This window comes from Watersipora subatra, chromosome 1, assembly GCF_963576615.1.
Source record: "Watersipora subatra chromosome 1, tzWatSuba1.1, whole genome shotgun sequence".
NCBI classification, from domain to species: domain Eukaryota; kingdom Metazoa; phylum Bryozoa; class Gymnolaemata; order Cheilostomatida; family Watersiporidae; genus Watersipora; species Watersipora subatra.
The window spans coordinates 53,830,971-53,855,606 of record NC_088708.1 but is presented as its reverse complement, the minus strand read 5'-3'; positions in this window follow the sequence as shown (position 1 = coordinate 53,855,606).

Sequence of the window (24,636 nt, the reverse complement as noted above, 5' to 3'; positions counted from 1 at the left end):
ACTTTCAACTATTTCACTTTTATCATTGGCCGGCAGAACAGGAAATGACAACATAAAACTAATCTTCAACTGATGTTTTGTCAGATTCAAAATTAATTATTACTTTACAGTAGAATTAGGTAAACAATAATACTAATAAATTAATATTGCTGAGTCATTTCTGCTGCAGCACTAACAAGGAACATGTCAGCGTGACAAAGATCTGAGCACTTGTTTAGATTGAAAGTGATTGATCTAAGTCCTCTGTGTCAACGTTTCTATAAACAATAGTATGTATCAATACAAAAACTATTGATTACAGTTTGACAGTTCATAAACATCTTTCTTATTGCTATGCTAATAATAAGTGTGTATCCTAAGTGAATGGAAAACTTTTCTCTGATACTTGTCCTGAACTTGCATGAATAGAAAGTGTTATGAGATGATTGTAAATCAACACTAATGATACAAATATGCTTTAATGTTCTTCTGGAACCTTCTCTTTCCTGTTGTCTATAACAATTGGAGAGTCGCATATGATTTTATTTACTGTTTGAGTTTCACTAAAGAGAAACTTTTTCGCAAGCTAGTGATCAGACAAAGAGAAACTACTCAGCATGCTATTGATCAGACAAAGAGAAACTACTCAGCAAGCTAGTGATCAGACAAAGAGAAACTACTCAGCAAGCTAAGGATATGATAAAGCTTGCTAACCAATCATTGTTGCTGATTCTAATCAGCTTATTTTGATGCCGAACTTGGCTTTGGCGACAAAATTATCAAAAAGTATGTCGGTGTGACATATGTTAGCAATTGCTTGTTGTCTGCAGAACGCCCTTCCTGAACTCATTGTGAATGGAAAGTTTTATGGCAGGCTAGTAAATAATGAGTAATGATACAAAAATGCAACAGTTGGTAGCTGGAGCCTTCCATTTACCAAATATTAATTTGACTTCCGGGTTTCTAAAACTAATAAACAGTCATGTGTGATGTTATTCATAGCTTGCAAGTAGAAAGATTGCAGACCTTTGCAAAAGTGGGAGTGTATAATTTTTTATAATAATTGTAGAATGTAGAATATCCATTTTAGTGAGTTTCCTTACAGGCTCAGAAAATTGAAAACAATGAATTAAGACTGAGTGAAGCTTGCTATATTAATTTATAATAAGGTCATAAATTAACTTTATACAGATCACTTTATGCATTATCTACGAAGAGTTATCCACTCATGCTTGTTGAGAGAGAACATCTTCACATCACATACTACGCTTTAGAAAGAATTATCTACCCATACTTGCTCAGAACGAACATCTTCACATCACATATGCCCTTGAAAGTGTCATCCATTCATGCTTGTTCAGAACGAACATCTTCACTTCACATATGTCCTTGAAAGAGTTTTCCACTCCTACTTGTTGAGAGCAAACATCCTCTCATCGCATACGCTTTGAAAAGAGTTATCCACTCATACTAGCTCAGAATGAATATTTTCGCATGAGATACACCCTAGAAAGAGTTATCTACTTGTGTTTGGTACATTGTGATGTTAATCAGGATGGATATAGATGCTAAACTACTCTGTGGATTGTAAACTAGTTCACATATGATTATATTGACTGTTCTTATGTTTTGTCTTTTGTCAGTCAAAGTGAATTGGATTGACTGGAGCAGCTTTAGAAAGTCACACTCTAATAAACCTCTGATAAGAAGGTGATGTATGATTTAAAAACTGCCTTATTAAATGATGTATGATTTAAAATTATGTTCTAAAAATACTTTTTTCGGAAGTCATGTATTGAATAAAATTAGATGGTTCTAGATCAGATATGTAAAGAGGGTGTGCGAATGGAAAATACATATAGCGTTTGGACTAATGTACCCACTGCAAAAGAGTTGCCTTAAAGTACGCGATGATTTGAGACACAAGGGTATGTGAGAACCAAGTCATAAAGGTATTGCTGACAGTCGGTATGCGGATGCCTGTACATATAATTAAAAATGTAGCCTGAGATCTTGTTGATATCAAATGTTCATAAGCTACAATAACTGATCACTTATCATATAACAGACGTGTTCAGTGAGTGTTACAAATGTTGTTAATAGGTTCGTTTGCAGGTCATTCTTTAATAGAGAAACTACTGTGTTGATCACTTACCATTGAACGCGGCATAAAACAGATAACTCCAACACACACTTCAATTTTTAAAAGATTAACATTTTTTCATACAAGTGCGAAAGCAATATTTAGAGTAACCATAAACGAGAGTTGCAATTGACAGCACTCAATATACCAACAATGGATATATTTCAGCTATAAGTCTACAGCTCCTAATTCTAGTTTAATCATATACCAATGTGTTTATTTGATATTTTTATAATGATCAGATTTATTGATTGAAAACTTATGAATCAGATTTATTGATGAACCATTCAAGTGATCAGATTTATTGATGAACAATTTAACTGACCAGATTTATTGATTGACAATTCAATTGTTCAGATTTATTGATTGACAAGCCTTTTGATCACATTTATTGATTGACAAACCTATTGATTAGATTTATTGATTGACAAGCCTATTAATCAGATTTATTGATGAACCATTCAAGTGATCAGATTTATTGATGAACAATTTAACTGACCAGATTTATTGATTGACAATTCAATTGTTCAGATTTATTGATTGACAAGCCTTTTGATCACATTTATTGATTGACAAACCTATTGATTAGATTTATTGATTGACAAACCTATTAATCAGATTTATTGGTTGACAAGCCTATTAATCAGATTTATTGATTGACAAGCCTATTGATCAGATTTGTTGATTGACAACCCTATCGAACACTCCGTGGATTTGAACATCCCTTTACATGTCTAAGTACACAATTTCTCCTTTAAACATATCGTATATAACGTTAAAAAAATTCAGTGGCTACAAATGCATTCACTTTAAAATTCTCTTTAGAAAGGGTGAGCAAATTCAACCTTTCTTTTCATATAGTTTAATTTCTATGCCACAAAAACAGCATGGGTCAGATCTTTTATTTACCTGATATCCAAGAAGATTTAAGAGTGTGGTCTATTTGCATAATATGTTCATTCTGCAAGATAAACTTAAGATGCAAACTAAAAAGTAGATCAACTGAGCTATACGAATGTTGTCTCTCTTGGATGGTTTTGACATTTTTTTTTTAAATTTTGGCAAACCCAAAATATTCATCAAAATGCAGAACTCAAAAACTCAGCAACCCAAAAGCTTTTAAATGTAACACATTTTTGCATAGATTAACTTATTATGTTTTCAAATGAATCATAGCTCAATTCTGTTATTTTAACATTGATTACGAACCCTAACGATTTATTTGGGCACGTATTCTGTTTACTGATCTGTTTTAAATTCAGTTATTGATCTGCTGCTAAAGCTAGTTGTAACAGCTATTATTATTGGCTCATCGTCACATGCTAAGATCCATAGTACCATGAAAATAGTGATCTTTGGGTGCTTTAACTGTCTCTTTTTATGAAACCAGCGGCTGTTTAAAAGGAAGACCGAGTACATAAGAAACAACATGTTTTATTTTCTGTCTGTTTCACACTATCACAGCCGAAGAGTAAAATCTAGTGACATACGTATAACCAGCATAACATGTAGAAAGATTTACTTGCTCTATGAATGCATCACTATTGTTGCTATGCAGGTCTATAGTGACCATCCAGTAACATCAGTAATAACAAATCCAACAAATCAGAAACTGCAAGCCTTTAGAAAGAGTGCTAACAAAATTACCGTGGATTCCATTAGCTGAAAACTTTCTACCAAAGTTGCTGTAATTAGGTTTGAAAAGAATGTTTTCTACCAGAATACCAGACTGACACCATAACTCTGGTAAATGGAGACGTAATGATGCACTGAGTAACAGACTCAGAGGCGCTGCAGCAAACTCACTGAGCTACTTGGTTTGTGTTTACTTGGAGGTAGTAAAATGCATCACTTTTACGTCAAAAATATATGATGATTGGTTGACTTTAGCAATAGTTTATGTTGTTTGAATATGCTAATAAAATATATGACATTTTATAAATACTGAAAATCTTTGCTAGAATAACTAAAACGATTGACTTTTGTGCAGTCTTGTTAAAATAAAACTATGCTGTGTAGAGATGCGCCTACGTAAAATATCTTAGTCCGTTATAAACATCACCCTGCGCATATGGCACAATATAATATATTATATAATATATAAACCTATATATTATATAATATATTTAGGCGTATTATAATATAATATATTATATAATATATAGGCGTATATATTTTACCTCTATTATAGATTTAAAGATCTCTATGGTTTGTGTTTTTTTATGTGACAATTGCAGGTTTTAAGCTCAGTTCAGCTTACGTGTCATGAACAAATTGTTTACAACTTCTAACAATTATACTGAAAATATTATTGCTAGTTCCTTTAACAGTGCTCTAGCTAATATCTGCCCTCCTAACAGAGAAAGATATTTTAAATGCTTTATGTCAAACCATTTATTTGATTTCATTGACTAACTGTTCCTTTTTTATGATTCTATTATAGAATAATTTGGAAAAAAATTCTGTTGGAACTGAAATTATTATCAATGAAGTAATATGTATATACGGTACATGTATATAACAATGCTCAGTGTTTTCTCCCTAATAACATGAAAAGCACCGAAGGAAATGAATATTTTCAAGTGAGTGTTTTGAGGTTCTATTTGCAGACACATGCATATTTTATCAAGTCTCATCATTCCACACATACTCTCTAGCGTATGTACACTCTATGGAACATCCATGAGCAACAGAGAATTTAAAACACCGGGTGTCATTGTGCAAGTATTTGAAGCCACAACATATATAATTATCATTGCTTAGCCCTAGCATACTAGAATATATCAAATAACAGCAAAAATACACGCTTTGGACTCTTCCAGTAACATGGCCACTTCCATGATCATCAGGAAATCTATGATAGAATGGAAATCTGCTAACATAGATGTCTTCCTCAAATCTAGTTAATAAAGGAACAACAATTTTGCATGAGTAACACTTGTAAGAACACCAGCCATGAATACCATTCTGCTAATCATTGTTGTTGCGCTGTGTCTTATCCTACTTATCTCTATATCCTGCTGCCTAGGAAAAGTTATACGCGGAACTTTACACGCCTGCAAATCTACAGACGATAGTGAACAAGCTCATGATGGTTTACAGGAGGACAAAGATAATACAATGAATTGTCAAACACTAAGTGACTCATCTCTACCAACGCCAGATTCAGAAGATGTTGCTCCCCCTTCGTATAGCGCAGTTACAGGTATCTCTGATCAGACTCAAAACAAGGTAAAAGTTTGCAATGTAAATTTGGAGTTGTTTGCACTTCTGAGACATGACAAGTTTTGGTCGCAGGCTTGTGTATGCACAGTTTAAATGTTATGGGCAAGGAATTTATAAAACATATCAGATGAATAGTTCATCAGACTTAAGATTTGCACAATGAATAACATTAGAATATTTTTAAATATTTGACTTACAATCTATCAGTTAAGCAAATTCGTGACAATGTACACCACAGTGAAAGCATATGTATGTGCTTAAATTGTAAAACATCTGCACACAGTGTTGTGCAATAGCAGTACAAGGTGGAATTCAATGATAAGTTTAGAATACAATCTTATACCAGCTTATTGTTTATGTTACAGAGCCACCTGGTCACTCTAGTACAAGGCGTGCCAACGTCCGTCGTTACCAGTTTTTGACGAAACGATGACAGTGTTATTAATTCCTGGATTATAGCCCCTAATTCAGTGGTTCCCAACTACCTTGGAGCCATGGACCCCCTGAGCTCCTTATCTAAAAGTCATGGCCCCCTTTATAAACATCATAATATATGATGTTTATAACAATGCATTGTAAATTGGCATACATTATATATTAGATTTATATAAGAGTCAATAGGTTTGACATGTTTCTATTTATTTACTTACATAAAGCAATACTATACTAAATTGCTTTGACTGTTAATTTTCAGTTTGTTAGTGGGATAGATTGTACTTCTTGTTTTTCACCAAATTCTATATCTTTGAGAAAATGGTTGACAAAGCGCATCACATGTCGTCTTCAAATCCCAGTCGGTTTCGTTGTTTCGATTTGAGAACAACCGTGGAGGAGAAAGTGGACTCGCATAAGTATGTAGACACAAATGGGAGCAGAGTTCGAAGAGAGTGTTTGGCTGTCTGTGGATATGAATGAGTCATAGAAGGCCAAAATTATTCAATTAAACATCTTTGGTTATTTTACCGATTTGCTGGTTTCATTTTGTTGTCAAATAAATATAGTTGCCAAATATTGTCACAATTATGATCAGTCAGCTGCCATTACCAAGCATTCATGATATTAATAGTCGCCATTGTGAAATGACCCAAATTTGGTTTTACATTTAGATTTTGAGTATGAAAACTAAACTGCACAGTTTTGCTGCTGTCTCATCTTTTTGGCCAGGTCAAACAATGTGATAACGACAAAAGACTGCCATATTATATTATAGGTAGAAAAATATTAATCAAAAACTAGGGAAAAAAGGCTGTTGTTTGGGTGATTTCGGGTGAATTATACATGTATTTAAATTTAAGCATGTACTAAGACTATCAATCTGAAAATTGGTAAAATAAGTACACAAGGTTGAAATGTTTTATTTTCCATGGATCTTAGTATATCGCTGAAATTAAAGAGGGAAAGAAAGAATTACGTGTTTGTTGGTTACAGATTGTGTTGTTTTGTACTATTAACCGGACATCAGGTACTATCCAGCGATTGGCATGCATAGGTGATAAAAGTCTAGACCCAAAAACCTAACAAGACAACGCAACCACCTCGTGGGAATTGCATTAGCCCGGAAACCCAGACTAGCGCAATCCCAACAGACTTCGATCATTAAACCCCGCCCATATGATAGCCGTTGTCTATCCTTTTAGGGTTTTATATCATTGATCCAACCACTATGACAGAAATAGCTGTAAATATCTAGCTAGAAAAACCAATACTGGAACCAGCCTGTGGACCCCCCCAAAACCTCCTGTGGACTCCTAGGGGTCCATGGACCACCAGTTGGGAGTCACTGCCCTAATTGATACTTAGAATGGGTTTGTAGGTTGTGTTTTATCCTATAATCAGCGACACTCTAAAGTTGGAATCTACAGAATGACAGGGAAATTTCTAGCCATCCAATTACTTTTTTAAAATCTTTTTGACCCAAATTCTTTTTAATTATACAATTTTTAAATTATGTAATACTGTGCAGTCCTCTATATTAATGAACATTGCAACAATTGGATGATTCAATAAATATCCTATGATATAATGATCTGACAACATATTTTATATTATGTAATGTTTTATGTATTATAGTTATATAATATGTACATTGTTTTAATAATCGACTACGCAATATGTAAATACATTTCACATGACTGTAAAAACAAATCTTGTATATTTTATGCCTCATTTACAGAAGGTAGGATAATAGTGAGTAGAAGATAAATGATTTGATAGACTCAAGTGTATAGCCTGGTGGATGAAACACGGTGTATGAAACCCTCAAAAGCTAAGATTATGATGTAAACCTGAAATTCAAGAGCATTGTTAATTGTGAAACTGTCATTGTCGTTCACGCATATAAAGTGATGTTATCTGAGAGGTTTGCCCTCGTATCTTTACCTGCTTATCAAAAATATTAGTGTCTTTTACTAGAAGGCTTCATGGCTGATGACAGCACAGGAGATATAGTTTATACTTCATATTCAAGAGAAACCAATCTAGTCATCAACCTGCATATGGTAGACTATCTGATAAAGTTGGAGACAGAAGAGCAGCAGAGTGGCAGCAATAACATACTATGCCGTTCTTAATGTCATCTTTCTAAAATTATGATGTTTGTTAAATAATCACTTATTCTATAGCAGAATAGCGCTGGTGGATTCTCTTGTTACATTCTGGAATGTTTGGTTCCTTGTTGGAGCTTTCTAATTATCAGATAGGATTCAACAGGTCTGAACATGTCTATATACATGATTATATATAGCAGTATTGATATCAGCCAGGCTATTCTTTTGTATTATGAATATTTCTATCAGGAACTCTTAGAGACAATGATTAAAAAATACATATTTGAAGTGGAAAATTTTCAACACTTACATGTCAAAAAATTTTTCACTAACATCTCATGTAACTGAATATTTTTGATATTTGTAACAAACAATTACTGTTGTCATTACATTTCTCAATAACAAAGCATACTTTGGCTCAATTATGCTCTCCTTGGGGGGCTGTAAGTGAGAGATGAGGATATACAATACATAACCCGCAGTCAGACAATTGAATATTTGTAAAGCTCCTACCTAAACTCTATCTGATACTAACTTTACTAGTTGCTAGTAAAACAATTCCAAATTATAGAAAAATATGGATAACAGCATTGATATCAACTAGTGGCTGCACTTTGAACATATTTCTTTCTGAGCGTTTTAATCGCAATCATGTTTTGTTGGTTTTAATCTTGAAATGTCCTATAGCAGTAATTTCACCTCAACCATCAGAAAATTCGCCAGTGCTAGAAAAATACTGACACTTTCTAATGAAATGTACTAAATGTTCGTGTAAGTTTATAGTTAAAATGTGAAGCTTGCTGAGAATGTTCCACTGTTTACTAGAAATGGATTCTAGTTTAGTCACCATGTGCTAATTTAAATACAGCTTATGTTTTCCTCTATAAACTAACCAGCAGTAACAAACATCTTCAAACAAAACTTGAGCAGAACAACTTTTAGTTCTGATATCAGTTCTTTGTATGTGTAACTTATAATAATACAATGGATTGAGATAGTTTTCCTTTATTATAAAATAGCAATATCGAAATATAATATTAAAAGTTGAATAAGCATGAAAATATGAACACATAGAAACTGTGTTTGTTGTGGCAGCTATTCAGAGCTTATAGGCTACGCTACCCATAGATGCACAAACACAATGGAGTTATTATACCACGTTACATGTTCATATCCTGTTTATATCCTGATGGAATATCCATGAGTAAGTGTAATTTTTAGCTTTTGTTCCTTAAGCACATATTTAATGCTTGTGGTATCGTGTGTTAAGTTTCCGTAACTGATCAAATAACATTGAGGAAAATAGGCTAACAGGGGATTTTTCTCGTACTAGAAATTTTGAGTGGAAACGGCTAGACCCCGTGTGTTGTTTATAAATGGCTGACAGCACAGTATTAGCAACATTCGCCAACATCAGCACCATGAATGAGTTAGTTCTTATCATCGCTGCTCTATTGTGTGTGATATTATTCATCACCATAATCTGCTGCCTCCAAAAGGTTATTTGTGGTGCTATGGAGGCCTGTCATAGCTCTACCGACCATATTGAAGGAAGTGCTGAGACTTTACAGAAAGAAAACGTAGATAAGTTCAAATATGCGAGTCGAAGTGATTCGTTGCTATTAACTCCGGAGTCTAATAACGTTTATCCCCCTTCTTACTTTGTAGATCTGGGAGAAGATGTTCAGCCACAGAATAAGGTGAGAGACTGTGTTTTATGTTTAGAAATGTAGTTATATCATCTTCTGATTCCTTGTATGTAGTAACAGCAGCTGAGTTTATCACTCAAGAAGTGAGTTCATGTGACTTGCTTTCTGAACTAGCTTAAGTAGAACCATTTACAGACCACAACTAGTTGGGCTATTCTTAATACATGACTTTATATCGTATGATATGAACATTTAATAAAGAAAGAAAATAGCATGAACTTATATTCTAATAAACCCAAGACTGCCCAGAGTTGTATAACAGCAATAGGATGTCTAGTTTATATAAAACTACATAAAGTAAAGTTTTGGTCATGTTTTAAGCACTGATCTATGTCCTCTTTTGTTTACTTTGCAGGATTTATTGGTTTTCATGGAAGAGGATTTGCCAACATCTGTTGTTACAAGTTTATGACTGAGAACTGATAATGCTGATAGCATTTTCATATCTGAACAAATTAGGTAGTAATTAATTATTGATACCTTTGTAATGGATTTTCATTAACTTCAATGTAATGGATTTTCATTAACTTTTATGTAATGGATTTTCATTAACTTCTATGTAATGGATTTTCATTAGCTTCTATGTAATGGGATTTTATTAACTTTAATGTAAGTGGTTTTCATTAACTTCTATGCAATGGATTTTCATTAACTTCTATGGAATGGATTTTCATTAATTTCTTTGTAATTGATTTTCATTAACTTCTATGTAATGGATTTTCATTAACTTCTATGTAATGGATTTTCATTAACTTCTATGTAATGGATTTTCATTAACTTTAATGTAATCGATTGTTGATGGTTTTAAGCAACAAATTGTTATTAACTTTCTGCGTGTAACATCATCTACATGTCAGAGCCACTATGGTTAGTTGTCTACTGATGTCTACAGATTGACAAAAGAATCTCTAGTCACGCAACTATTCTAGTGCAATAAATCTAAATTGTGCAGTTTTTTACATTGTATAATATTCAATATTAATTACATTATATTGATAATCAACTATGTGTACTCTATATGTAAATAAATTTGTTACAGTAGTGATGAAAAATCTTGGAGAGTTTATCACTAGTTTTAAGGCTAACCATGAAGGTGCAGCAAGGATAACAGAGAGGTCATTAGTTTGGTATAAAAGCCAACAGGTCTTTAAGGATTGTGAATATATAAATAAACAAGGAAAGAAGAGGATGTTTCCTGCAGAATTTGTTAGCAAACCTTCAAGTAATACTCTGTGTGTGCGCAATCCTCGCAGACTGAGTATGATGTCTGCTCAGCCTGTTTAAAACAGAAGCTGCGCCTGTAGTTAAGAGCATTGTTCCACAAACATTACCTGTGGTCTTGGCTGAACATGTCTGAGTCCAGTGACAAGGAAACTTCAATGACTGGAGACATACCCAGTTTTTAGAGCAATTTAAGGCTGATTGCTGTTTCTGGTATCACCAGACTTTAGGAATTGAAAGGTTAGAAGGGTGGAAAAGTTGAAAGGTGAGAATTGAAGGTTACTTTCGGGTATTGGCCTACTTCTGGATATTGACCTACTTGCGGGTATTGACCTACTTGAGAATATTGACCTACTTTATATTAGTATGACTATTACTACAGCCTTTAGATATCACTTCTTACTTCAAAGTTTCCCTTTATGTTTGTTTTATTAGATATTTCTGTTACTATGATTTTGCTAACATAATGCTGTTGACGATAAGGTGTTTATACTATACCTTGTTGTTGGTGCTGACTCTAAATTTAGGACCTTCTTAGAGGGCTGTCAAAAAGAGTTTGATAGTTTTAGCGCTGTCTCAGCAGACTCATGTCTGTGTCACAATCTCATCATATCTTTAAAAAAATTTTTGTATGAACAAGTAATGAATTTATTGGGTACCATAAAAACAGCAAACTTGAATGAAACAGTTATCTATCTCAGTGATGAAAAACTACCTTTAAACTGTCGACTTTCTTACTTGAGTTTTATAAGTTGCAAGTTGGAAAATGCTGTAATACTCTGACAGATGTGGATTCTATTAAAATCGCTGCTGTTATCACATGTCACCACATACACTGTCCTTCCTGAAAAAATCTTATAAGGCTGATTATCACAGCTCCAACATTTCTATTTATTCACCGCGATTATTACATTTGGTCTTGTCTAATGTTTTATATTATGTGATAATCTTTCTGCTTGGCATTCTTTTCCAGCTGTGTTCATACTATGATTTTACAAACTGTAATATCATGTCAATAATTAGATGCATCAACCAATAGAATTGAGCCACCGCTTTTCAAATGGTGTTGGATGAATAGTGTTACATGATGTGTGTTGGGCACCCATTGTTTCTGATAAAGTCTCTCTACAGATGTATTGCTCTTACTTACAAAGCCGTGCTGTGTACAGACTACAGAACATGAAGCACTGGTCAGCTAGTATACAATCACTAAATGTATCGCTGCCAATATAGATGTGCTGCAATCTAACATATGCATCATACATCATTATTAACCTGTTAGCTGTTGGCTAATGTCAAAAACTAACATATGGATAAGTGTTTTTATTTGTACTAATAATATGTGCTTCAAAGGAACTGTGTTCAAACCCAAAGTTAGCAGAACAATTAGAATTGGTCAAGTGTAAATATGTCTATCAACAGCGTACGTCATGGAATTCCAATGTTACTAGAAATGTGTTCAACTTTTAATTGTGAAACTATAACTCCATCCATGTGAGAAATGCGCAGTAACTTTAAAAGTTTTAGTTCATTGCTGTAAAGTGCCTAGCAATACAGCAATACAACAATACAGCAATACAACAATACAGCAATACAACAATACTACAGTACAGCAATACAGTAATACTGCAATATTACGTTATAGTAATACAGAAATGCAACAATACAGCAATACAACAATACAGCAATATAGCAATACAGCAGTACAGCAATCCAGCAATAAAACAATACAGCAATATAGCAATACGACACTACAACAATACAGCATTACAACAATTCAGCAATGCAACCACAAATTAGTTCTGCAATACTACAATATAGTAATACAGCAGTACAGCAATATTGTCATACAGAAAATCAACAAATACAACAACACCGCAAAAACCGAATCACAGCAATATAGCAATACAGAAACACTGCAATACCGCAATATAACAATACTGCAATACTGTAATATAGAAATACAGCAATATAGCAATACAGAATCGCAGCAATATAGCAATACAGAAATACTGCAATACTGCAATATAGAAATACAGCAATATAGCAATACAGAATCGCAGCAATATAGCAATACAGAAACACTGCAATACTGCAATATAGCAATACAGCAATATAGCAATACATAAATACCAGGTTTGATAAGTGGAATGTAAGTGCTACTGCTCCCATAGGACAACTTTCAGCAGTTTCACTTTAGCACATTATGAATATACTTGTACATGTATGCTAACAGATAGGAATGTTGCATCAGATTCTCTTTTTTATCAGTGTATTAAAAGTTATATAAGTTACCTCTGAGCAGTTTAACATACAAGTATTCACCTGGCTCTAATAAAAGATACGTGATGACAGTCAGTACATCCTTGCTTGTCTTTCATGTATACCACAAGAACAATATGATTCTACAAGTACATTTTCAGCTGCTGATCCAGGCACAGATAAGACAGTGTTTAAGCAGTTCTCTGTTACAAGATATTTATCTGGTATGATTTATGCCTTTTAGATCCTTGTGAGGACGAGTGAATAAGCAGTTTACTTGTGGTTTTTATATCATTTTCTGATTGGCTAATTGATTTGTTAGCTGCCTTACAACAGGCTATAAAAATCAGTAATAGAAATTTATAAAGATGAGATAAAGGTTATTTAAGGTGGCATGTGAAAATAAAAAGTTCTGCATGGTTGCAACCTAAAATTAAATTAATTAAACAATTGACTAAGAAAATCAGAGCCAATAAAATATCTAAGTAAATATAGAAATGAAGTCTTGTTTGGCTTTGTACTTGTCTCTATTTAGATGTAACCTTATGCTAAAAAGTAGAAGCCAGCTCCATCCAAACTGGTTCAAATCAAATTGTTGTTAGATTTCAAGTTCTACAATTATCAGATATATCAACTAACTAACTGTCTAAATGTAACATATTTTAGTCTCTTTTATACTTATTTGTATTAATACATTTCTCAAAAGCGAGTTGAAACTAAGATGAAGCAAATTTTGAAATGAAGCAATTCAAGTCATTTTTCACCTTTTGAGTTTCTGACTTTCAACTATGTATTTCACTTTTATCATTGGCCGGCAGAACAGGAAATGACAACATAAAACTAATCTTCAACTGATGTTTTGTCAGATTCAAAATTAATTATTACTTTACAGTAGAATTAGGTATACAATAATACTAATAAATGAATATTGTTGAGTCATTTCTGCTGCAGCACTAGCAAGGAACATGTCAGCGTGACAAAGATGTGGCCACTTTTGCAGATTAAAGCTGATTAACCTAACTTCTCTGTGTCAACGCTTCAATAAACAATAGTATGTATCAATACAAAAACTATTGATTACAGTTTGACAGTTCATAAACATCTTTCTTATTGCTATGCTAATAATAAGTGTGTATCCTAGGTGAATGGAAAACCTTTCTCTGATACTTGACCTGAACTTGCATGAATAGAAAGTGTTATGAGATGATTGTAAATCAACACTAATGATACAAATATGCTTTAATGTGCTTCTGGAACCTTCTCTTTCCTGTTGTCTATAACAACTGGAGAATCGCGTATGATTTTATTTACTGTTTGAGTTTCACTAAAGAGGAACTTTTCTGCAAGCTAGTGATCAGACAAAGAGAAACTACTCAGCAAGCTAGTGATCAGGCAAAGAGAAACTACTCAGCAAGTTAATAATTAGTGATCAGACAAAGAGAAACTACTCAGCAAGCTAAGGATATGACAAAGCTTGCTAACCAATCATTGTTGCTGATTCTAATCAGCTTATTTTGATGCCGAACTTGGCTTTGGCGACAACATTATTAAAAAGTATGTCGGTGTGACATATGTTAGCAGTTGCTTGTTGTCTGCAGAACGCCCTTCCTGACCTCATTGGGAATGGAAAGTTTTATGGCAGGCTACTAAATAATGAGTAATGATACAAAAATGCAACAGTTGGTAGCTGGAACCTTCCATTTACCAAATATTTTATTTCCGGGTTTGTAAAACTAATAAACGGTCATTTGTGATGTTATTCATAGCTTGCAAGTAGAAAGATTGCAGATCTTTGCAAAAGTGGGAGTGTATAATTTTTTATAATAATTGTAGAATGTAGAATATCCATTTTATTGAGTTTCCTTACAGGCTCAGAAAATTGAAAACAATGAATTAAAACTGAGTGAAGCTTGCTATATTAATTTATAATAAGGTCATAAATTAACTTTATACAGATCACTTTATGCATTATGTACGAAGATTTATCCACTCATGCTTGTTGAGAGAGAACGTCTTCACATCACATACGCTGTAGAAAGAGTTATCTACCCATACTTGTTCAGAATGAACATCTTCACGTCACATATGCCCTTGAGAGAGTCATCCATTCATGCTTGTTCAGAACGAACATCTTCACGTCACATATGTCCTTGAAAAAGTTTTCCACTCCTACTTGTTGAGAGCAAAATTTTCCCAACACATACGCTTTGAAAAGAGTTATCCTCTCACACTTGTTCAGAATGAATATTTGTGCATGAGATACACACTAGAAAGATTTATCTACTCGTGCCTGGTACATTGTGATGTTAATCACTTACCATTGAAAGCGGCATAAAGCAGATAACCCCAACAAACACCCCAATTTTCAAAAGATCAACATTTTTTCATACAAATATAGAAGGGCTCACATAAGGATTTTTAGAGGAACCATAAACAAGAGTTGTAATTGCCCAGCACTTAATATACTAACAATAAATATATTTTAGCTATAAATCTACAACTGCTAATTCCAGTTTGATCATAATATGATCAATTGGTATCAGTCGGTATATTATACCAATGTGTTTATTTGATATCTTTATATTGATCAGATTTATTGATTGAAAAACTTATGAATCAGGTTTATTGATGAACCATTCAAGTGATGGGATTTATTGATGAACAATTTAATTGACCAGAATTATTGATTGACAATTCAATTGATCATATTTATTGATTGACAAGCCTATTGATCACATTTATTGATTGACAAACCTATTGATCAAATTTATTGATTGACAAACCTATTAATCAGATTTATTGATTGAAAAACCTATTGATCTGATTTATTGATTGACAAGCCTATTGATCAGATTTATTGATTGACAACACTATCGAACACTTTGTGGATTTGACCATCCCTTTACATGTTTAAGTACACAATTTTACCTTTAAACATATTGTATATAATGTAAAAAAATATAAATATATTCAGTTGCTACAAATGCATTCACTTTAAATCTGTCTCTATAGAGAAGGTGAGCAAAAACAACCTTTCTTTTCATGTAATTAAATTTTTATGCCACAAAAACTGCACGGGTAAAACCTTTTATTTATTTGATAGCCAAGAAGATTTAAGAGTGTGGTTATTTGCAAATTATGTTCATTCTGCAAGATAAACTTAAGATGTAAACTAAAAAGCGGATCAACTAGACTATACAAATTTTGTTTCCTTTTTTAATGTCTTTTACCCAATAAAAAACTCATGACAAACCCAAAATATTCATCAAAACGCAGAACTCAAAAACTCAGCAGCCCAAAGCTTTTAAATGTAACACATTTTTGCATAGATAGACTTATTATGTTTTCAAATGAATCATAGCTTAATTCTGTTATTTTAACATTGATTGCGAACTCTAACGATTTATTTGGGCCCGTACTCTGTTTACTGATCTGTTTTAAATTCAGTTATTGATCTGCTGCTAAAGCTAGTTGTAACAGCTATTATTATTGGCTCATCGTGGCATCCATGTGCTGCAAATTTCTTTCTATTATTTGTTAATTAGCTTTTGCAAAAGCTGAAAACTTCCATTATACATGTAATAACTTATGGAATTAGAGACAGAGAAAAGACTATTTACCTCCAGCATATTCAAACAAGCTAAAGCCTAAAATAATGTGAGGAACCCTGCTCTGATAAACCCAACTAGCATCACAAGAATTAGCCTTTTTTACCACAGAAATTGTTTATCAAAATCAATTTGCTAGCTAGCAACTCCCTAGTCGCCATGTTAAGCTAGCCACCAAGGATGATGCTACGTGCTAAGGAGATAAAAAAGGTTTCAAGAAAGTCAGACAGCAGTCTGAGACAACAGAAGGCTTTACAATAAATCATGAATATCAATAGCAGTTCATGTAACACAATCCACCCTATTTAGTACTTACATACATATCTTGAAAATCTCAATTTTCAATGCTTTCAGGAAGTTTTTCCATGAGCACTATAATAACGGACTGCACCCAACTCATCAGTGTCAATAATTTCATTAAAATTCATCAAATGCCCATTGAAATGTTCATTACAACTATCAGGTCAAATATTAGGTATAGCTAACATCTGCGAGAAGAAACCCAATAAGGAAATCACTATGCAAGCTTCAGCAAGCGCTGTAAGACATGAAGGCTAAGATCTACTATATAAATATGTGCTAAATATTGAGACTACTCAGGCTGTATTGCAAATAAGACAAAATCTACAACTTTTGCTGAAAACCTATTGGATGGCCACATTAGTTGCTGTTTGGTGTGGATAATGGTGCTGACAAGAGCGCAGATTTGGGTTAAGCACAACCACCGGTGCAAAAACGTTTACAATGAGAGTACTGGCATAAATGTGGGCATGAATGCAGGCATAGATGACTACACTCAACGAAATACTCGACGCCTGCACCATGGTAATACCAATAATAACATAAAAATAGTGAACTCTGAGTGTCCTAACTGTCTCTTTTTATGAAACAAGCGGCTGTTTAGAGGGAAGGCTGAGTACATAAGAAAATACGTTTTATTTTTTGTCTGTTTCACACTATCAGAGCCAAAGAGTAAAATCTAGTGACATACGTATAACCAGCATAACATGTAGAAAGATTTACCCGCTCTATGAAAGCATCACTGTTTTGCTAAGCAGGTCTATAGTGGCCATCCAGTAGCATCAGTGATGACTTTAACTTATCTAGCAAATCAGAAGCTGCAAGCCTCTGAAAGAAGGCTAACAAAATTACCATGGTTTCCATTAAATGAAAACTTTCTACCAAAGTTGCCGTAATTAGGTTTGAAAATAATGTTTTCTGCCAGAATACCACACTGACACCATAACTCTGGTAAATGGAGATGTAATGATGCACTGAGTAACAGAGTCAGAGGCGCTGCAGCAAACTCACTGAGCTACTTGGTTTGTGTTCACTTGGAGGTAGTAAAATGCATCACTTTTACGTCAAAAATATATGATGAATGGTTGACTTTAGTAATAGTTTATGTTGTTTGAATATGCTAATAAAATATATGCCATTTTATAAATACTGAAAATCTTTGCTAGAATAACTAAAACGATTGACTTTTGTGCAGTCTTGTTAAAATAAAACTATGCTGTGTAGAGATGCGCCTACATAAAATAACTTAGTCCGTTATAAACATCACCCTGCGCATATGGCACAATATAATATATTATATAATATGTAAACCTATATATTATATAATATATTTAGGCATATTATAATATAATATATTATATAATATATAGGCGTATATATTTTACTTCTATTATAGATTTAAAGATCTCGATGGTTTGTGTTTTTTTTATGTGACAATTACAGGTTTTAAGCTCATTTCAGCTTATACGTGACATGAACAAATTGTATACAACTTTTAACAAATATCCTGAAAATATTATTGCTAGTTCCTTTAACAGTGCTCTAGCTAATATCTGCCCTCCTAACAGAGAAACATATTTTAAATGCTTTATGTCAAACCATTTATTTGATTTCATTGACTAACTGTTCCTTTTTTTATGATTCTAATATAGAATAATTTGGAAAAAAATTCTGTTGGATCTCAAATTATTATCAATGAAGTAATATGTATATAGGGTACATGTATATAACAATGCTCAGTGTTTTCTCCCTAATAACATGAAAAGCACCAAAGGGAATGAATATTTTCAAGTGAGTGTTTTGAGGTCATATTTGCAGACACATGCATATTTTATCAAGTCTCATCATTCCACACATACTCTCTAGCGTATGTACATTCTATGAAACATCCATGACCAACAAGGATTTTAAAACACTGAGTGTCATTGTGCAAGTATTTGAAGCCACATACCATATATATCATTAAATAGCCCTTACATACTAGAATATATCAAATAACAGCAAAAAATACACGTTTCGGACTCTTCCAGTAATATGGACACTTCCGTGATCAGGAAATTTATGATAGAATGGAAATCTGCTAACATTGATGTCTTCCTCAAGTCTAGTTTATAAAGGAAGAATAATTATGCATGAGAAACACTTGTAAGAACACCAGCCATGAATATCATTCTGCTAATCATTGTTGTTGCGCTGTGTCTTATCCTACTTATCTCTTTATCCTGCTGCCTAGGAAAAGTTATACGCGGAACTTTACACGCCTGCAAATCTACAGACGATATTGAACAAGCTTACGATGGTTTACAGGACGACAAAGATAATACAATGAATTGCCAAACACTAAGTGACTCATCTCTACCAACGCCAGATTCAAAAAATGTTGCTCCCCCTTCGTATAGCGCAGTTACAGGCATCTCTGATCAGACTCAAAACAAGGTAAAAGTTTGCAATGTAAATTTGGAGTTGTTTGCACTTCTGCGACGTGACAAGTTTTGGTCGCAGGCTTGTCTATGCACAGTTTAAATGTTATGGGCAAGGAATTTATAAAACATATCAGATGAATAGTTCATCAGACTTAAGATTTGCAAAATGAATAATATTAAAATATTTTTAAATATTTGACTTACAATCTACCAGTAAAGCAAACTCGTGACAATGTACACCATAGTGAAAGCAAATGTATGCGCTTAAATTGTAAAACATCTGCACACAGTTTTGTGCAATAGCAGTACAAGGTGGAATTCAATGGTAAGTTTAGAATACAATCTTATACCAGTTTATTGTTTATGTTACAGAGCCACCTGGTCACTCTTGTACAAGGCGTGCCAACGTCCGTCGTTATCAGTTTATGACGAAACGATGACAGTGTTATTAATCTTTGGATTATAACAACTACTTGATACCTAGAATGGGTTTGTAGGTTGTGTTTTATCCTATAATCAGCGACGCTCTAATGTTGGAATCTGCGGAATGACAGAGAAAATTCTAGCCATCCAATTACTTTTTTCAAAAGTTTTTTGACCCAAATTCTTTTTAATTATACAATTTTTAAATTCTGTAATACTGTGCAGTCCTCTATATTAATGTACATTGCAACAATTGGATGATTCAATAAATATCCTATGATATAATGATCTGACAACATATTTTATATTATGTAATGTTTTATGTATTATAGCTATATAATAAGTGCATTGTATTAATAATCGACTACACAATATGTAAATACATTTCACCTGACTGTAAAACAAATCTTGCATATTTTATGCCTCATTTACAAAAGCACTGGTCTGGTAGGACAATAATGATTAGAAGATAAGTGATCTGATAGACTCGAATGTATAGCCTGGTGTATGAAACCCTCAAAAGCTAAGATTATGATGTAAACTTGAAATCCAAAAGTATTGTTAATGGTGAAATTGTCATTGTCGTTCACGCATATAAAGTGACTGAGAGGGCAAACCTCTCACGTATCTGAGAGGTTTGCCCTCGTATCTTTACCTGCTTATCAAGAATATTAGTGTCGTCTACTTGAAGGCTTATGGCTGAGGACAGCACAAGAGATATAGTTTATATTTCATATTCAAGAAAAACCAATCTAGTCATCAACCTGCATATGGTAGATTCTCTGATAAAGTTGGAGACAGAAGAGCAGCAGAGTGGCAGCAATAACTTACTATGCCATTCTTAATGTCATCTTTCTAAAATTATGTTTGTTAAATAATCACTTATTCTATAGCAGAATAGCACTGGTGGATTCTCTTGTTACATTCTGGAACGTTTGGTTCCTTGTTGGAGCTTTCTAATTATCAGATAGGATTCAACAGGTCTGAACATGTCTATATACATGATTATATATAGCAGTATTGATATCAGCCAGGCTATTCTTTTGTATTATGAATATTTCTATCAGGAACTCTTAGAGACAATGATTAAAAAATACATATTTGAAGTGGAAAATTTTCAACACTTACATGTCAAAAAATTTTTCACTAACATCTCATGTAACTGAATATTTTTGATATTTGTAACAAACAATTACTGTTGTCATTACATTTCTCAATAACAAAGCATACTTTGGCTCAATTATGCTCTCCTTGGGGGGCTGTAAGTGAGAGATGAGGATATACAATACATAACCTGCAGTCAGACAATTGAATATTTGTAAAGCTCCTACCTAAACTCTATCTGATACTAACTTTACTAGTTGCTAGTAAAACAATTCCAAATTATAGAAAAATATGGATAACAGCATTGATATCAACTAGTGGCTGCACTTTGAACATATTTCTTTCTGAGCGTTTTAATCGCAATCATGTTTAGTTGATTTTAATCTTGAGACGTCCTGTCAGTCAGATCACCTCAAACATCAGAAAATTCGCAAATGTTAGAAAAATACCGACACTTTCTAAGGAAACGGACTAAAAGTTTGTGTAAGTTTATAGTTAACATGTGAAGCTTGCTGAGAATGTTATGCTGTTTACTAGAAATGGAATCTAGTTGAGTTACCGTGTTAATTTAAATACAGCTTATGTTCTCCACTATAAACTAACCAGCAGTAACAAACATCTTCAAACAAAGCTTGAGTAGAACAACTTTTAGTTCTGATATCAGTTCTTTGTATGTGTAACTTATAATAATACAATGGATTGAGATAGTTTTCCTTTATTATAAAATAGCAATATCGAAATATAATATTAAAAGTTGAATAAGCATGAAAATATGAACACATAGAAACTGTGTTTGTTTAATGGCCACTATTCAGCACTATTCAGAGATATAGGCTACGCTACCCATAGATGCACAAACACAATGGAGTTATTATACCACGTTACATGTTCATATCCTGTTTATATCCTGATGGAATATCCATGAGTAAGTGTAATTTTTAGCTTTTGTTCCTTAAGCACATATTTAATGCTTGTGGTATCGTGTGTTAAGTTTCCGTAACTGATCAAATAACATTGAGGAAAATAGGCTAACAGGGGATTTTTCCGGTACTAGAAATTTCGAGCGGAAACGGCTAGACCCCGTGTGTTGTTTATAAATGGCTGACAGCACAGTATTAGCAACATTCGCCAACATCAGCACCATGAATGAGTAAGTTCTTATCATCGCTGCTCTATTGTGTGTGATATTATTCATCGCCACAATCTGCTGCCTCCAAAAGGTTATTTGTGGTGCTATGCAGGCCTGTCATAGCTCCAGCGACCATATTGAAGGAAGTGCTGAGACTTTACAGAAAGAAAACGTAGATAAGTTCAAATATGCGAGTCGAAGTGATTCATTGCTCCTAACTTCGGAGTCTAATAACGTTTATCCCCCTTCTTACTTTGTAGATCTGGGAGAAGATGTTCAGCCACAGAATAAGGTGAGAGACTGTGTCTTATGTTTAGAAAGGTAGTTATATCATCTTCTGATTCCTTGTTTGTAGTAACAGCAGCTGAGTTTATCACTCAAGAAGTGAGTTCATGTGACTTGCTTTCTGAACTAGCTTAAGTAGAACCATTTACAGACCACAACTAGTTGGGCTATTCTTAATACATGACTTTATATCGTATGATATGAACATTTAATAAAGAAAGAAAATAGCATGAACTTATATTCTAATAAACCCAAGACTGCCCAGAGTTGTATAACAGCAATAGGTTGTCTAGTTTATAAAATACTACATAAAACAAAGTTTTGGTCATGTTTTAAGCACCGATCTATGTCCTCTTTTGTTTACTTTGCAGGATTTATTGATTTTCGTGGAAGAGGATTTGCCAACATCTGTTGTTACAAGTTTATGACTGAGAGCTGATAATGCTGATAGCATTTTCATAGCTGAACAATTTAGGTAGTAGTTGACTATTGATATCTTTGTAATGGATTTTCATTAACTTCTATGTAATGGATTTTCATTAACTTCTATGTAATGGATTTTCATTAACTTCTATGTAATGGATTTTCATTAACTTCTATGTAATGGATTTTCATTAACTTCTATGTAATGGATTTTCATTAACTTCTATGTAATGGATTTTCATTAACTTTAATGTAATCGATTGTTGATGGTTTTAAGCAACGAATTGTTATTAACTTTCTGCGTGTAACATCATCTTCATGTCAGAGCCACTATGGTTAGTTGTCTACTGATGTCTACAGATTGACAAAAGAATCTCTAGTCACGCAACTATTCTAGTGCAATAAATCTACATTGTGCAGTTTTGTACATTGTATAATATTCAATACTAATTACACTGTATTGATAATCAACTGTATGTACTCTATATGTAAATAAATTTGTTATGGTAGTGATGACAAATCTTGGAGAGTTTATCACTAGTTTTAAGGCTAACCATGAAGGAGCAGCAAGGATAACAGAGAGGTCATTAGTTTGGTATAAAAGCCAACAGGTCTTTAAGGATTTTGAGTATATAAATAAACAAGGAAAGAAGAGGATGTTTCCTGCAGAATTTGTTAGCAAACCTTCAAGTTATACTCTGTGTGTGTGCGCAATCTTCGCAGATTGAGTATGATGTCTGCTCAGCCTGTTTGAAACAGAAGCTGTGCCTGTAGTTAAGAGTGTTGTTGCGCAAACATTGCCTGTTGTCTTGGCTGGACATGTCTGAGTCCAGTGACAAGGAAACTTCAATGACTGCAGACTTACCCAGTTTTTAGAGCAACTTAAGGCTGATTGCTGTTTCTGGTATCACCAGACTTTAGGAATTGAAAGGTTAGAAAGGTGGAAAAGTTGAAAGGTTAGAATTGAAGGTTACTTCCGGATATTGACCTACTTCCGGATATTGACCTACTTTCAGGTATTGACCTACTTGAGAAGATCGACCTACTTTATATTAGTATGACTATTACTACAGCCTTTAGATATCACTTCTTACTTCAAGGCTTTCCTCTATGTTTGTTTTATTAGATATCTCTGTTACTTTGATTTTGCTAACATAATGCTGTTGACGATGAGGTGTTTACACTATACCTTGTTGTTGGCGCTGACTCTAAATTCAGGACCTTCTTAGAGGGCTGTGAAAAAGAGTTTGATAGTTTTAGCGCTGTCTCTAGCAGTCTCATGTCTGTGTCACAATCTTATCATTTTAGCACTGTCAAGGAATGAATGGATCAGAAGATTAGATTCTATTAATTCCAATATTACTAGAAATGTTTTCAACTTTTAATTGTGAAACCATAACTCCATCCATGTAAGAAATGCGCAGTAACTTTCAAAGTTTTAGTTAATTGCTGTAAGGTACCCAGCATTACATCAATACAACAATACAGCAATACAACAATACAGCAATACACCAATACACCAATACAGCATAACAACAATACAACAATACAGCAATACAACAATCCAGCGATAAAACAATACAGCATATAGCATTACGACACTACAACAATACAGCAACACAACAATTCAGCAATACAACCACAAATTAGTTCTGCAATACTACAATATATCAATACAGCAATACTGCAATATAGTAATACAGCGATACAGCAATATTGTCATACAGAAAATCAACAAATACAACAATACAGCAAAAACTAAATCACAGCAGTATAGCAATACAGAAACACTGCAATACTGCAATATAACAATACTGCAATATAGAAATACAGCAATATAGCAATACAGAATTGCA